Source organism: Chrysochloris asiatica, unplaced genomic scaffold, assembly GCF_000296735.1.
Source record: "Chrysochloris asiatica unplaced genomic scaffold, ChrAsi1.0 scaffold00238, whole genome shotgun sequence".
Classification (NCBI taxonomy): domain Eukaryota; kingdom Metazoa; phylum Chordata; class Mammalia; order Afrosoricida; family Chrysochloridae; genus Chrysochloris; species Chrysochloris asiatica.
Window position 1 is genome coordinate 3,706,085 of NW_006408756.1, and position 14,325 is coordinate 3,720,409.

The following is a 14,325-nucleotide window of genomic DNA, read 5'->3' on the forward strand; positions in this document are numbered from 1 at the left end:
ATAGAAGAAACACTTCCGGGTCCGACCTGATGTATAATAGAAGAAACACTTCCGGGTCCGACCTGATGTATAATAGAAGAAACACTTCCGGGTCCTGCACCCATTGATGTGTTTGAACACAGCCACGGTGTCAGTCCATCTCTTTGAAGGTCTTCCTCATTGTCACAGGGCCGCCACTCCATAAGGGTGATGGCCTATCTGATGGGGCAGTTCTACTCCGCTCCGGAGGCCACTATAAGTCAGAATTGATGTGACAACCAAGGGTCTAGTTGGGGTACAATACAGTCCTACTCCATAGCTTTCAAAACCACAGAGCATCTCAAGGTGGGTCAGTCTGGAAGAGTGTCCAAGTATGAACTAACCATAGAAAAGCAATCAGCCCGGTACCCCCATCATTGTAAATACAGGGGGCACAGAGATTCAGCTCCACAGATCTGAAAAACAAGCTGAGAGTAAGGGTTGGTTCTGTGTTGAGACATAGGCATTAGTATCTAAAATAAAAGAAAGACTAACTTAATTCTTGATACTCTTTTGTTCTTTTTTTTTTTTTTAAATTTATGAAACCATTGGCATTCATCGTGTTCCAAAAAGTAAACAGATAAAAACATCCTATAAAGAAATAGTAGTGAGGATAAGAGTTACTGTTAGTAATTGTGACTACAGCCTTCTTTTTATTGCCTTTTGAGCTAATTAATCTCAGGCATGTCATGTGTTGTACATTAACCCCTGGGTTTTGCATGCGGATGGCATTCTGCTATTGACTCAGAGCACAGTGACAGAGGTCACCACACAACATTGAACGTCACCATGGAGCTGAAGAGGATGCCAGGAGAGCAGGCCCCTCCCCTTTCTGCCATAACTAGAGCTCAGAAGTCGCCCTGCACACTCCTCATTTACCGGCATGGTTTCTTTGCAAAGATGAGGTCCTTCTGTGAATATGTAGTCATGTGTTTAAAGCCAGCAGGACGGATGCAGCCCTGCTGGTATGATTGTATCCCCAGCAGATGGTGTGAGTGTGGGCCCAGGTGCTTGAGTGTCTACAGGAAGCCCTGTGGAATCTCAGGAGCCCTTCTGAAAGGAGTCGCCACTCCAGTGAGGTGGGAAATGAATTCAATTACCTGAGTGAGGAGGAGTGGCATTGGCCAGGAACAGTTTTGCCTTAAGCCAGTTTTGTAATTAGGTTGAAAAACTTGAAGCCAGCACAATGCATATGTAGATTATGAAGTGTTCAATCTGTACTCACAGAATGAACCAAGCAGGTGGAAACAGGGAAGAAATGGAAGCCCAAAGAGTGCTGAGAGCGAGGTCTCTTTACAGTACTTGAAAGGCAGACATGAAGAGGATGGAAGGTCAGGATGGATGTGGTGCCCACGGACAGGAGGAAAATGCTGCTCTGCTTCCTGGGGAAGCAGGAAAAGCATGTGGGGGCCAGGGTAGCCTGAGACATGCTGGAGAGGAAGTAAAAAATAAAACAGAAAACCACATTGCTTTCAAGTCAACACCAAATCAATGAGCTGGTAGGACAAAGGACAGCTCCTTGGGGTTTCCGAGATTAAATCTTGATGGGAGCAAAACAGCCAGTGGGTTTGAACTGCTGACCTTATGGTTAGCAGTGCACTGCTCAGCCCTCAGTGCTACCAGGGATCCTTGAGACAAGATGGAGGATGTGAAGGTCACAAGTATAAACTCAGTAACGGTTTGTCAAGTCGGCATCAACATGAGACACCCAGTCAGTGACGCCCACCCTACCATTGATCCTAGGAGAGCTGGCAACCAAGTGGTTACGAGATGGGCTGCCAACCTCAAGGTCAGCAGTTCGAAACTACCCGAGGTTCCATAGGAGAAAGATGAGGCATTCTGCTCTCCGGAGAGCAGCTTGGCTTCCGCTGTTTGACACAGTCCCAGCGGGAAGAGAAACATCATGCAAAGCAGGTGATTCTCAGAAGCTAGCCTCTATCTTCCCTTCAAGTTAACTCTGAATTCACTTGTAAAAATATATAATATTGCCATATTCACAGCTTTTACTGTGAGCTCTACAAACCTTGGGAAAAAACAATTATCTCAACTTCAGTAGCCTGAATTCAAAGAGAATTGTATAAATTACTCCCTTTCACAGAAAACCTAAGTACAAAGTAACTGCATTTGTGAGACCACAAAAGCAGACAACAAATTAAAGTCAAGCTGACCGACCCCTATAGACCTCACCACAATCAGTCACCAGCCAGAATTCACAAACCCCTCCATACAAGCACCTACGTAAATAGGCAGAAAATAATGAACTTATGTGAAGGGTAGTTTTAACTTTATAATCTACATTTCCTGCAGCAATTAGCCAGGTTGGGCTTTATGCCACATAGCTTCAAAAAAAAAAAAAAAAGAAAGAAACATAAAAATACTGTTATCAAGCAATTTAATGAATACTTTAGAAAAATAAATAAGTAGATGTTAGTAATACTTTTACTATGAAAATAATAGTACATTATGTAGGATAGAAGATTGATAATTAGTTAGTAGAAATAATAAGGTAGTGCAAGCATTGATGAATAATAGAAACTTATGTTACTAAGAAAATGTAATCAGGAATCTGATTAAGTAGAAATGATTTGTGTAAAGTTTGACTTAATCTTTTAGTGGAAAGAAGAAGAAACAGTGTATCACATACTAGGAAAGGAGATGAAAGTCAGCTTGAACATCACAGAAATATTTTTGTCGAGGTTGTCTAATAACCAGGTGTAGAATTGTTGTGATAAACTGTGTAATAATTCAAGGAAAGATCAAAGCAGCAATTCATTATGCACTGTGTCGTTTTAAGTATAAAAAATAAAGACTTGCTGAGCCAGGCCAGAAGAACAAGCAGACAGAGAAAGAGAGCCCCTTCAGGCAACTAAGCAGAGGCTCTCAATTGCTTTCATTTTCGCCGACTCTGAGTCTCCTCTCGTGTCTCACAACCCTGTGAAAGCTGGACTCCCGCACTGCTCCGATCAAAATGTATAGCCTCAGCAACCTTACGCAGGGTTGCTATGGGTCAGAACCAACTCCACAGCACACCACAACTACTATCACCGTCGACCCCGACTGGCTGGAAGATGGAATGTGGGTTTTAGTGAATCCAAAACTGAGATCTGTGTTCAGCTAGAGAAGCAAACTAGTGAAGCTCATATCTGTGTCTGAAAACAGAGGTGTGTATCGAGGAAATAGCTCACACAGTTGAAGAGGTGGTCAGTCCCAAGTCTGTGGTCAGATGTCAGTCATGAGATTTCTGACTCACATAGCTGCAGGGCTGATGAACCAGGGATGGCAGGGCAGACAGCATACCGGTGGATCCAGCAGGCAAAAGGGCAAGCTTACCAACAACTACAGGGAATGGCAGGCACTGGAAGGATTCTTGGTATGGCACTGTAGGATAAGCACTGAACTGCAAATCACAACGTCAGCAGTTCAAACCTACCAGCTACTCCTCAGAAACCATATATAGGTTGGAATTGACTCAACAGCACTTAACAACAACTGCAACAGAGCAAGCTACTATCTCAAATCCAAAGAACAAGAGGTCACCCCCTTCCAAGACTAAGACTCAAGGGGAATACACAAGCAGGTATGTGGTCTGACTGGTGATCACCCAGAGACTCCTTACAAACACTCTGTCCTTAAATGCCATCAAGTTAGCCCCAACTCATAGTGAACCCATGTACTACAGAACAAAACCCTGCCCAGTCCCCCTCCAGCCTCACGATCATTGCTGTTTGAGCGCATTATTGTAACCACTGTGGCAGTCCACTTCACTGGAGGTCTTCCTCTACAAGATCGTTAATCACAAATCGATTTGACATGGCTTAAAACTTGAAGAAGGAGTTCTGGTAATGTACTGGTTACGAGTTGGGCTTCTAACCTCAAGATCAGTTTGAAGCCACCAGCTGTTCCTCAGGAGAAAGATGAGGCTGTAAAGATTTACAGCCTCGCAAACCCTGTGCAGGGTTACTATGGGTCGGAACCGACTCCATGGCACATCACCAACCAACCAAAAGCTTGAAGTTTTCAACCCTATCACAACTTCCTTTGCAAAGAGCAGATTTTCATTAGCTGTGTCCTCTGAAAGTGCCATTTCTCTCCTGATTCCGCCAAGTTGGGAAAGGGTTATTGAATGCCTGGTGTCTTTCCTCGGAACCCTCGACAGAAGGGGGATCTCAGTGTACGGTTCTGGCAAAAAGAGAGCGATGAAAGCCCCAATCATCTTCTGACCTATATTTGAACGTGATTTAAGCCACTCATAAAATGGGCATTAGGAAGCTTATGCCTAAATCACTAAGCAATATCCTTGGGGTGTATGTTCATTCTTTATCAACTTTTGATTTTCTGTGACTCCAAAGACTCCAAAGTAATTTGATGCGGGAGGCATGAGATCAAAGAAGAATGGAGTCAAAAGAGAGATGTAGAGTTGAGGCCCTGGAAAGCTGTTAGCACCAAAACCATTAAAAGTATGCTTTATGCAGTTTTGGGGTGTGAAATTCAGCAATTTATAAAACCTGCTCGAGTGTTCCTATTACTTGCGTTAAAGTACGGTTGGACTCAAGAGACTAAATTGATTTTCTTCTTGCCTACATAACATGTTTCAATAGATGTTTGTTTCTAATAAAGAATAAGGCTCAATCTTAGACATGCTAAAGAAAAAATTCAGAGATGCAAGTATCAAGTGCCAAGTGTTCAATGGTAATCATGTAGAAATCAACTCAAATGATTTCTTGCTAATGATATAAAAAAATAAAATTATTTGGAAAAAATCAATGATTCAGGTCCCCTTTTGCATTTAATAAGTCTCCCAGAAGTTAGCCACATCATATTTGTATCCTAAACTGAAATCTTCTAACTGCCTGGCATTTGGGAATAGTGCTTAATGCACTCAACTGTCAACTGAAAGTTTAGTGGTTTGAGCCCACCAGCCACACCGCAGGAGAAAGGTGGGCAGTCTGCTTCTGTAAATATTTACCACCTTGGAAGCCCTATGGGGCAGTTTTACTTAGCCCTACAGGATGGCAGCAAACTGAAATCGACTCGGCAGCTGTGGGGTTTGTTCAGTTGGTCTAAGATTTTAAGCAGATAGAATAAATTAAGCTGTAGAACTAAATGGCTAAGTAGATAAGGGAGAAGGAAGAACTTCAAAGAAAGAAAAATTATGAGGCTAAAAAAGGATTACTTGAAAGTGGAATGAGATATAAATATCACTATATAAAATAACTCCTTATTTTTCAGATTTAAAATTTGTAATTTGAATAGATATTTAAATACTTTTTGTATAACTTAAATGTCTTATTTTATGTATTTTAAATTAAATTCATACTTTTATATAAGTGCTGGATTTTAAACTGGCTCCCTGTTGTCTGTTATAATTGAGAATATCACATCATTGAAAAGAAAAGAAAAACAAAGGAGTGAATCAGAGAAGGAAAGCCAGTTTCAAATCTCATGGGAAAGATATCCGTGAGAGCTAAAACGGACTTCCATTTCCAACAGCAAGTACTGCAATTACTTGAATAGAGACAACATACAGGGCAAGTGGTTTGGAAACAAGAGCTTGTAAAAAAAATAATAAGAAAACCACTGACAAATGCTGAGAATGAAACCAAAAAGACAAAAACAAAACCGAACAAGTAACTGTCACAGATTCTGAAGTGTGATTGCAAACACATGAGACTTTCGCATCCCATCTTGCTCCTCTGTCACTGAATTCCATCCCAAAGTTGCCCTGTTTACAAGTCAAAACAAGCTTTAGGAAATAATCATGCTAACTCCATCACACCTGAAAATCAAGCTGAGTCCTGGCCAGCCGTACCGCTTCCAGGGGCAGTATCTCCTCCACAGTTGGGATTGGAATGCACAGGGGAGAAGACACATGGCTTGTTTTACTTTCTCTTTCTCCCACGGATTTCTCCCCATGAGCTGCGTTAGAAATGCAGTGTTCCTTTTGTCTTGAGGTATCCAGATCTGCAAAACACCAAGGTGCAAATTGCCATTGGATTGATGAGTGTTTTAAAAGCAGTACATACATGACTTCTCTTTGGAGAGACTCCTGAGTCTCTGCCGTGCCCACAATCTCTTCCTGAATAAAGCTTCCTGTGGTACTTCTGCACAGGGCCCTACAGGGACGTTCTTTTCTCCTTTTCCCTTCTTCTAAATCTCCTAGCCACAACTGACTGGACTAGGGATTGACTCCAAACAAAGATAGCCTCTGTATTCTGGCCAGCAGGAACTGAGAGAGCTGTCCAAATGATTCCTCTGGTCTTCCATGAAGACCAACAGGTCAACCATTGGTCTCTCCTAGGAACAGAAATGCTGGCTTAAAGATAAGCAAGATGCCAATAAAATGGAGCCTGGGCTTCTATATAATTGGATTCTTAAACTCAGGCAAAGGGGCCCTGGGTGTGCACTAGTGAAGCGTTCAGCTCCTGACTGAAAGGTTGGCAGTTCAAAACCACCCAGCATCTTCAGGGGAGAAAGATTTGGTGTTCTGTCTAGTAAAGATATAATTCCTCCAATTTATAGTGACTCTTCCTACACCTGAAGGAAACACTGCTTGGTCCTGTGTGACCCCCACAATCCTTGCTAGGTTAGGGCCCCTTGAGGCAGCTCTTGTGCTGAAAGTCTTCTTCTTCACCAAGCATGAACCCTTCTCCAAGGGCTGGTAACATTGTAGGCTTGCTGCCCTTCTTCCATGATAGACTTCTTGTTCGTTCTTCTGGCAATCCATAATTCAAATGCATCCCTGTGATCTGTGAACACCACCACCAAGAAAGCCCCCTGGGACAGTTTTACTCAATCACATGTGGTTACTCCGAGTCAGAATGGACTAGATGACACTGAACAACAACAATGGAATTTCAGAAACTATAGCAGAGCCACCAACACAGAAACGAGAGTAACAATGACATATGTGAAACGTTTATGCTTCTTTGTCTATATCTTTAAAAAAAATAACAAAAAAGAAACCCAAGAAATCACAGTGTTTCATTTCATTTTGAAGCACCAAAGTTGCCCACATTACTTATGAAAATGGTTTTTCCTGGGAAGTGACTGCACATGTTAACATGTTGGTGCTATTTTGAACTATCCCTCGAATAAGATCTCAGAGAAGGCATTGGGACACCTTTCTGAATTTGTGGCAAATTTACCTGGTTTTCTCAGGTATGACTTTAAATTCCAAAGGCTATTGGAACTTTTAAAAGTCCATTTTTTTTTAATTGGCAAAGCCTCACAATTTTAATCATCTTGTCAAAATCAAAATAAACCAACATATGTGTTTCTTCATATTGTGACTTGATTACTTGATTACGGGGAGGGGAAGTAATCATAATGACGTGAGGAGGTACTTTTCTTCATCACACTAACTCTGCCTTGAGATAAAATGACTCATCACCAAGCTCATTCAAAGCCAACAACCCACCATCAAGTAGGAAGAGATTCCCAGATGACTGTGAGAAGAAAAAGAAATCTTTCACCAATTTGCTTAAGGCAACAATTATGGACGCCACAGAAACTGTGAAAAGGCAAGCACCAGAGTTTTGGGGTGAGCTGCCATCTTCGAGGGTGCAAATGGTCTGCACATTCAGCTGTCAATGTAAAGAAGAAAGGTGTGGAGATGTGCTTTGGAAAATCCAGCCATTGAAAACCCCCGTGAAGAACAGGTCTGTGCTGACACGCAAACTGGTCCTGAGTCAGAATCCACTTTGGTGAAGGGAGGCTAAGCCGAGGTAAAGCTACTCCTCTCTGTTAATGTCCTTGCCTCTCACTTCTTTCTCCCACCTGTGTAGTGTGCAGTCAACAAACAGGAAAATGGGCCATTTCTTCAATCAGATTGTGTTTTCTACCTCAAATATTTATACCCAGGAACTCTCAGTATGAAGTATAATTGAGTTTCAGTTAGGAAAGCTGTGATAAGTCTATAGACCGCCAAGAAAAAGATATTTTTAAAATATCTAAGGAAGAGGAAATTTGCATGATATAAAATTAAAAGTAAAAGCAGACTAAGGAAACTATAGTTCAGGATGGTAAGGAAATTGTATTTATAACCCATTTCATCTTGAAAATCTACCACAAACAAAAAGAAGAAAAATCGCAAACAAAAAGGAACCATATCATCAACGAAAATGGAAATGGCCAACTATGACGCCAAGTAATGAGTTTCGAAATCTGAACAGGACCCAGGAGGACAGAAGAAACCTTCTCATCTCTTCTTCTGACCCAAATAACATGGGTTTCCCAAGGAGGATATGATGCAGTTCAGACAGAAGGCCTCCCCTGCAAGGTTCAAAAGAAAAGCTACAAGCCACCAGTTAAATTCCAATTGCTAATGAGCAAATACAGGTACTCCTCGGAGATGCTGAAGGTGAGCTCCAGATTACTGCAACGATGTGAGCACCAATAAAATGGCAGTCACACGAATATTTTGGTTTCCAGTGCATAGTGAGAATGACCAACATGGAACACCAAGACATGATATAAACATGCACTGTTGGAAGCATGGCACTGATGCGCTTGTTGCCACAGACCTTCAATTTATTAAAAACAAGACAAATAAGCAAACAAATCCACAATATTTGCAAAGTACATTAGATCAATGCTCAGTAAAACAGGTATGCCTGTATACATATCCACTGTCCCAGGCATGGGGCATCCTTACACTGAAAATTATTCCATGTTTATCTGAAACTCAGATCTGCATGGTGTTCGGGATTTTTTTAAATCATGTTTCAAGCTGAGGGAGAAATGGGGCTGACCAACAGATGGGCCTTATCTGGATCACATAGTGCTGTTAATTGTTAAATTTACAGTTGACATGCCTAAATCAGAGATTTCACTTAACACTGGATGTCTCGGGTTTCTCTTGAACAATGTGGCAGTATGTCCACACTGAGCCTGCAGTCCGTACAGCAGGGCTGGGCTGGTAGGGGCTTGTCATCCCCTTGGGCTGGGGGTTTCGCTCCAAGTGTGCTCGTTTCCTTCAGTTAGGTTGTGCCTAAGCTCTTGGAAGGTGTGTTGTGATTCATTTTGTCTGCATGTTTGGGTTGGTTGGTTGGTTTGGGGGGCTCTCTGCTTTGGATCTCCCCAGGTACAAACATGTAGTGGGAGAAGCTAAGAGTGTCCCGAAGGTGACTTGGTCTGAGGATGGAGAATGGCCATGGTGTAGGCTGAAGGAAACTCACCATCTGGTCATTCTGGAGTCCAGGCATGAGCCTCCCAATAAGGAAGGCAATCCACGATCGGTGAGAAGGGGAGGAACGTGCTGCCCAAGGCAGCCAGCTATAATTGAAAAGCCACCATTAGACTTTGTCCTCATACTGGGGGCATGTCATCAGGAGGGACCAGTTCCTGCAGACGGGCATCATGCTTGGTAAAATGGAGGGTCAGTGAAACAGAGGAAGACCCCAATGAGATGGAGTGACACCACGGAACAGCAATGGGTTCCAACATACCAATTACGAGAGTGGTGCAGGACCAGGCCGGGCTTCGTTCTGTTGTGCATGGGGCCAGTACAAATCAGAACTGACTTAACAGCACCTGGCAACATGAGCTGCCACTAGGAGATGCGATTTGAGTCCTGGTGTGGCTCTGTACCCTGAACTGATAACTGCAAGGTGGGTGGTTAAAACCCACTAGCTTTTCTGCTCTTGGAAGCTGTAGGCAGGGTTGCTATGAATCAGAACTGATCCAATGGCACACCACAAGATGCCACACAGGTATTGAATGCCAAATGTTAGGAGAAGACCCCCAGTACACGATAGTGGATCAAGAGAAAGTAGAGGGAACATTGAGACAAAATCTCCTAGAACCAACAAGATTCCTAGAGACCCAGCTATTGATAGTCTATTGGTTCTTCAGCTTCATTTCTGAACATTTTCTTACATGATATTCACACAAAAACATTTTTTAAAACCGAAAATAGCACGCACAGAAGCATTCTTTTTCTCTCGACAGTAATTGATCTATTTCTCCCTTATCTGCACATATGCTGGAGTAAGATGTGGGAACGGGGATGATTAACTACTAGCGGGCGAGATTTTAGGTGGTGATTTTTAAACCTTTCTTTGGATTTTTTCCATATGTGGCTTGAATTTTATATAATAAGCTGTATCGGTTTTACAAAAATATTAAAACCATTTTTCTTAAGTACACCAAAGAATCTATAACTAGCCCAAAACTTATCTATATGTATAGGAAAAGAAAATAAGGCTGCTGTTTTTATTAGGTACCATCAGTTCGGTTCCAATTCTTATCAACTTTGTACCACAGAAGGAAACTCAACCCAGTTCAGCCCCACCCTCAAAATGATTGCTAGGTTTGAACCTAGTGTAACAGCCAATGCACCAATCCATCTCTTTGAGAGTCTTCCTGTTTTTCATTACTTTATCAAGCATGGTGTCCTTCTCCAAGGACTGACCCCTTCTGATAACTTGTCTTTAGCAGTGAGACCATATTTCACCATCCTGACTTCTAAGTGGATATCCTGATTGTACTTATTCCAACATATATTTGTTCTTCTGGAAGTCCATGGTATGTTCAATATTCTTCACCAACACTATAATCCAGACTAGTGGAGTTCTGGTGTGGTGCTGCAGGGTAATACACTGGACTGCAAGGTCCATTTGAACTACAAGGCCAGTGGTTCAAACTCACCAGCAGCTCCTTGGAAACCCTGTCAGAACCTATGAGTCAGAACCGACTAGACAGCACTTAACAACAATAACAGAATCCAAATACATCGAGTCTTCAGTCTTCCTTATTCATTGTCCAGCTTTTGCACACTTGTGAAGTGATTGAAAATACCATGGCTTAGGGCAGGCACACCTTTTGACCCGTTAAAGAGATATTTTACAACAAATGTGCCCAGTGCAATAGACCTTTTGATTTCTTGATTGTTGTATCTTTCGGCATTGATCATGAATACGAGAAAAATGCCTTCTTTGACAACCTCAATATTTTCTGTTTTTCATGATGTTACTTATTGGTCCAGTTATGAGGACATTTGTTTTCTTTATGTTGAAGTATAATCAATACTGAAGACGGCAGTCTTTGATCTTCATCAGCTAGTGCTCAAGTCTTCTTCAGTCTCAGCAAGCATGTGTTTGCCATCTGCATATCACAGTTTATTCACCAGGCTTCTTCCCATCCTGATGACACACTCTTCATCACATAATCCCACGTCTTGAGCTATTTGTTCAGTATAGAAATTGAGTAAACGTGGTGAAAGGATATAGCCCTGACCGTCCTCATCTTAAACTGCACAGTATTTACTTATTAACAGCTGCCACTTGGTACATGCACAAATTCCTCATGAGCACTGGCTAACACTGGTATTGTAATTGTTGTTCCAAAGCGCCATCGTGTTGGTTTTAACTCACAGGGACCCTATATAGGGTTTCTGAGGAGTTTCCGGGAGGTTTGAACTGCCAGTCTTTTGGTTAGCAGTCCAGTGCTTGCTTATACTACAGCACCAAATCAGCACTCCCTCAAAATGTTAACAATAGTTGTTGATAGGACTACACCTCTCCCCCTAATAAAACCAATACCATGGAGTTTATTCTATGGTGATCAAACTGCCTCAGAAGCTTCCACACCCCTCTCCCATGAAGCAGCTGATGGGTTCAGACTGCTAACCTTTCGGTTCATATCCAAGCCATTAACTATCACACCACAAGCACTCTTTGTTCCGATGAAAGAGTGTGTTTATTTTAATTTACAATTGTTTGTGTTGTGTGTATGTGTTCCTTACTAGTTACAATCAGCATGCAATGATTTTAAATTCAAAAACACAACAAGTGGCATTTCTTAAAAGAACTAACAATTTCCATACTGAGAGCCACTAAGAGGGGACAGGGGCTCCTAAAGCAAGAGGTCCTGTGGTCTGGTCTTGCCCGGTGCTAACGGAAGCAAAGGGAGAGAATGTCTTTCATTCTTTTCCGTGATTATACTGATATCTGATACGCCCAAGTCTCTCTCCTAAGAAACCATTTCCCCTTCTAAATGGCCTTGTGTAGATCAATAAATCTGTCCTTTTTGCAAAATGATTTCAGCTTTCTTCCCACCTACCCTAATTTTATTTGGAGAGACCAGAGAGCCACAGAAACAGTGCTCCCTCTTGAAGTTAATGTATTCATTAGTTATAATTGCCTCCAAAATGTCCTCACCAATCTTAGTCTCCTAGTTACTTAATGGTCTTGATTGGATGTAGAACACTTTTATCTGGGTTAATTTACTATTCATAGCACAATGATGGAGTATTCATTTTGTTACCCAGATTACAGCAGTAAATGGAGTTATATATCATCCACGGGAAAGCTGCACGGTACTTTAGTGTTCAAAATGCCTTTCAGGCATCTTGAAGTGGAAAACAACATTTCTGCCAAAACTTTGTCCTTTTCAACATTTCCTACCCAAACTTGAAGTTGCTCGTTGCCCTTACAAGAATGGGCAGGCTCATCAGCATACAAATTGTTGCTCTTCCTCACCCTTTCTTTGGAAGCTCTGCTCTCCATGCAAAGTGAGTTGGGGCCACGTGGGAGAAAGAGTTCAATGACCAGTGAGAAGTCCAAGGATGCAAAGATGAAAGAGCCCGTGGAGCCAGAGACAACCAAAAGCCATGGAATGCCTAGGTGTGCTGGAATACTATTCACTCTTCCAAGTTTCCACCATCCTGGTTTATCATCTAACCTCCTCAACCAACTAGACTAGAGTCTACCTGCATCTCCATTCAGGATCCAGTTGTTATTTTGATCACTTCTGCTTAGCAAGACAAGATCTGAGCATCCCATTCCGCCTACCCCTAAGGCCTACTCCTGCTCTGTTGAGATTATGTCTAAATGTCACCTTTCACTAGAACTTGAAAGAATTTAGCTCTTGTGTTTTTGCTTAGAAATCAGAATCCTGGACGTGAAATTCTTTTAAAGAGACAGGAGGAAGGCATATGCCTGTTTTCACCAATTGTAACTGATGTGTCTCACTGTCCACCCCACCACGCATTCAGTCACCTGAAACTCAACCAACAGCCACATGGTGTCCTTTCAGTTCTCAGGTTGTGCATTACAACTGTGCCCCATCGTGTTTTCATAGCTGTGACCTTTTGTAAGTGGATCCCTAACTTTTTTTTTTTTTTTTCTGATATGACTCTGAGGAGATTTGAACTGGCAACCTTTCAGTTAATAGTTCAGCACTTAACTGTCTGTGTCATGCTGTTTGGGAGAACACACCATGACGACCAGTAATCAGCACCCTTTCTTCATCTGTAGGCTGTGCAAATGCCTGGAAACAGGACACTGGGCCCCTAACCCCAGAGAGGTCTGCCTGACAGAGATTTGGCCTCAACCGAGATAAGAGACAACTTCAAGGAGAGCAGATGGAGGTGAGGCTCCTAGGAAACCTTTGGAGAGAAATCGACTGACATTCCCTGTGTCTACTCATGCCTGGCAATATAGATGGACTCAAGCATGGCAACAATAGTGAGGTTGGCCCAGGATTGGGCAGTGTTTCATTCTGCTGTGCATAAGGTCACTATGGGTCAGTACCAACTCGATGGCACCTAACAACAACAACAACTCATGCCTGGGTTCCCCAGAAACCAGCAGATGTGAGGTTGACAATGATGAGACATGAGAAATCAAAGTGTAAATGGGATGGCAGCTGAGAACCTCGCCAATCCATGACCAGCCATCATCCAACATCTCCAGTCTTCACAGGAACCCACTGAGCTTGGGGATAAACCGTTTTCCAATTCCACCCATTGGCACACACTCTTTTGCAAGACAGAAATGACTAAGGGATTGCGGATAGTTTTCTTATTCTTTTACTCCTGATGGTTGTAATCCCATCATGAAATACGTGTCAGAGGGTCTGACCAATACATGCTGTTGATGTTGACTGGCATCAAGTCAGTTCTAACTCATAACAACACTTTATAGGGTTTCCAAGAAACAGCTGGTGGATTTGAACCTGGGATCTTGTGATTAGCAGCCCAGTGCTTATCCTACAGCATTACATCTGTACATAGGATTCTTTGGGTATTTAAAGAATGAACTGGAAAAATAACCATGCATTACATATAAATGTAAGGTAACATGGTTGCATGGTCCAAAATTTAAAACTGGAGAACAGATGTCTGTGTGACAAAGGTTTCTAAATGATGCTATAGCCACATAAGAGATTGACTTGAAATCATTTTTCATATGAGTCAATTTATACTTAATTGACCTGGAGGGTTTCCTAAATGAATACGTCATTCAATCCACCCTGGTAAAGATGGATTGATAGAAATGTACAGAAATTTTCTGTGAGTTTTGTATG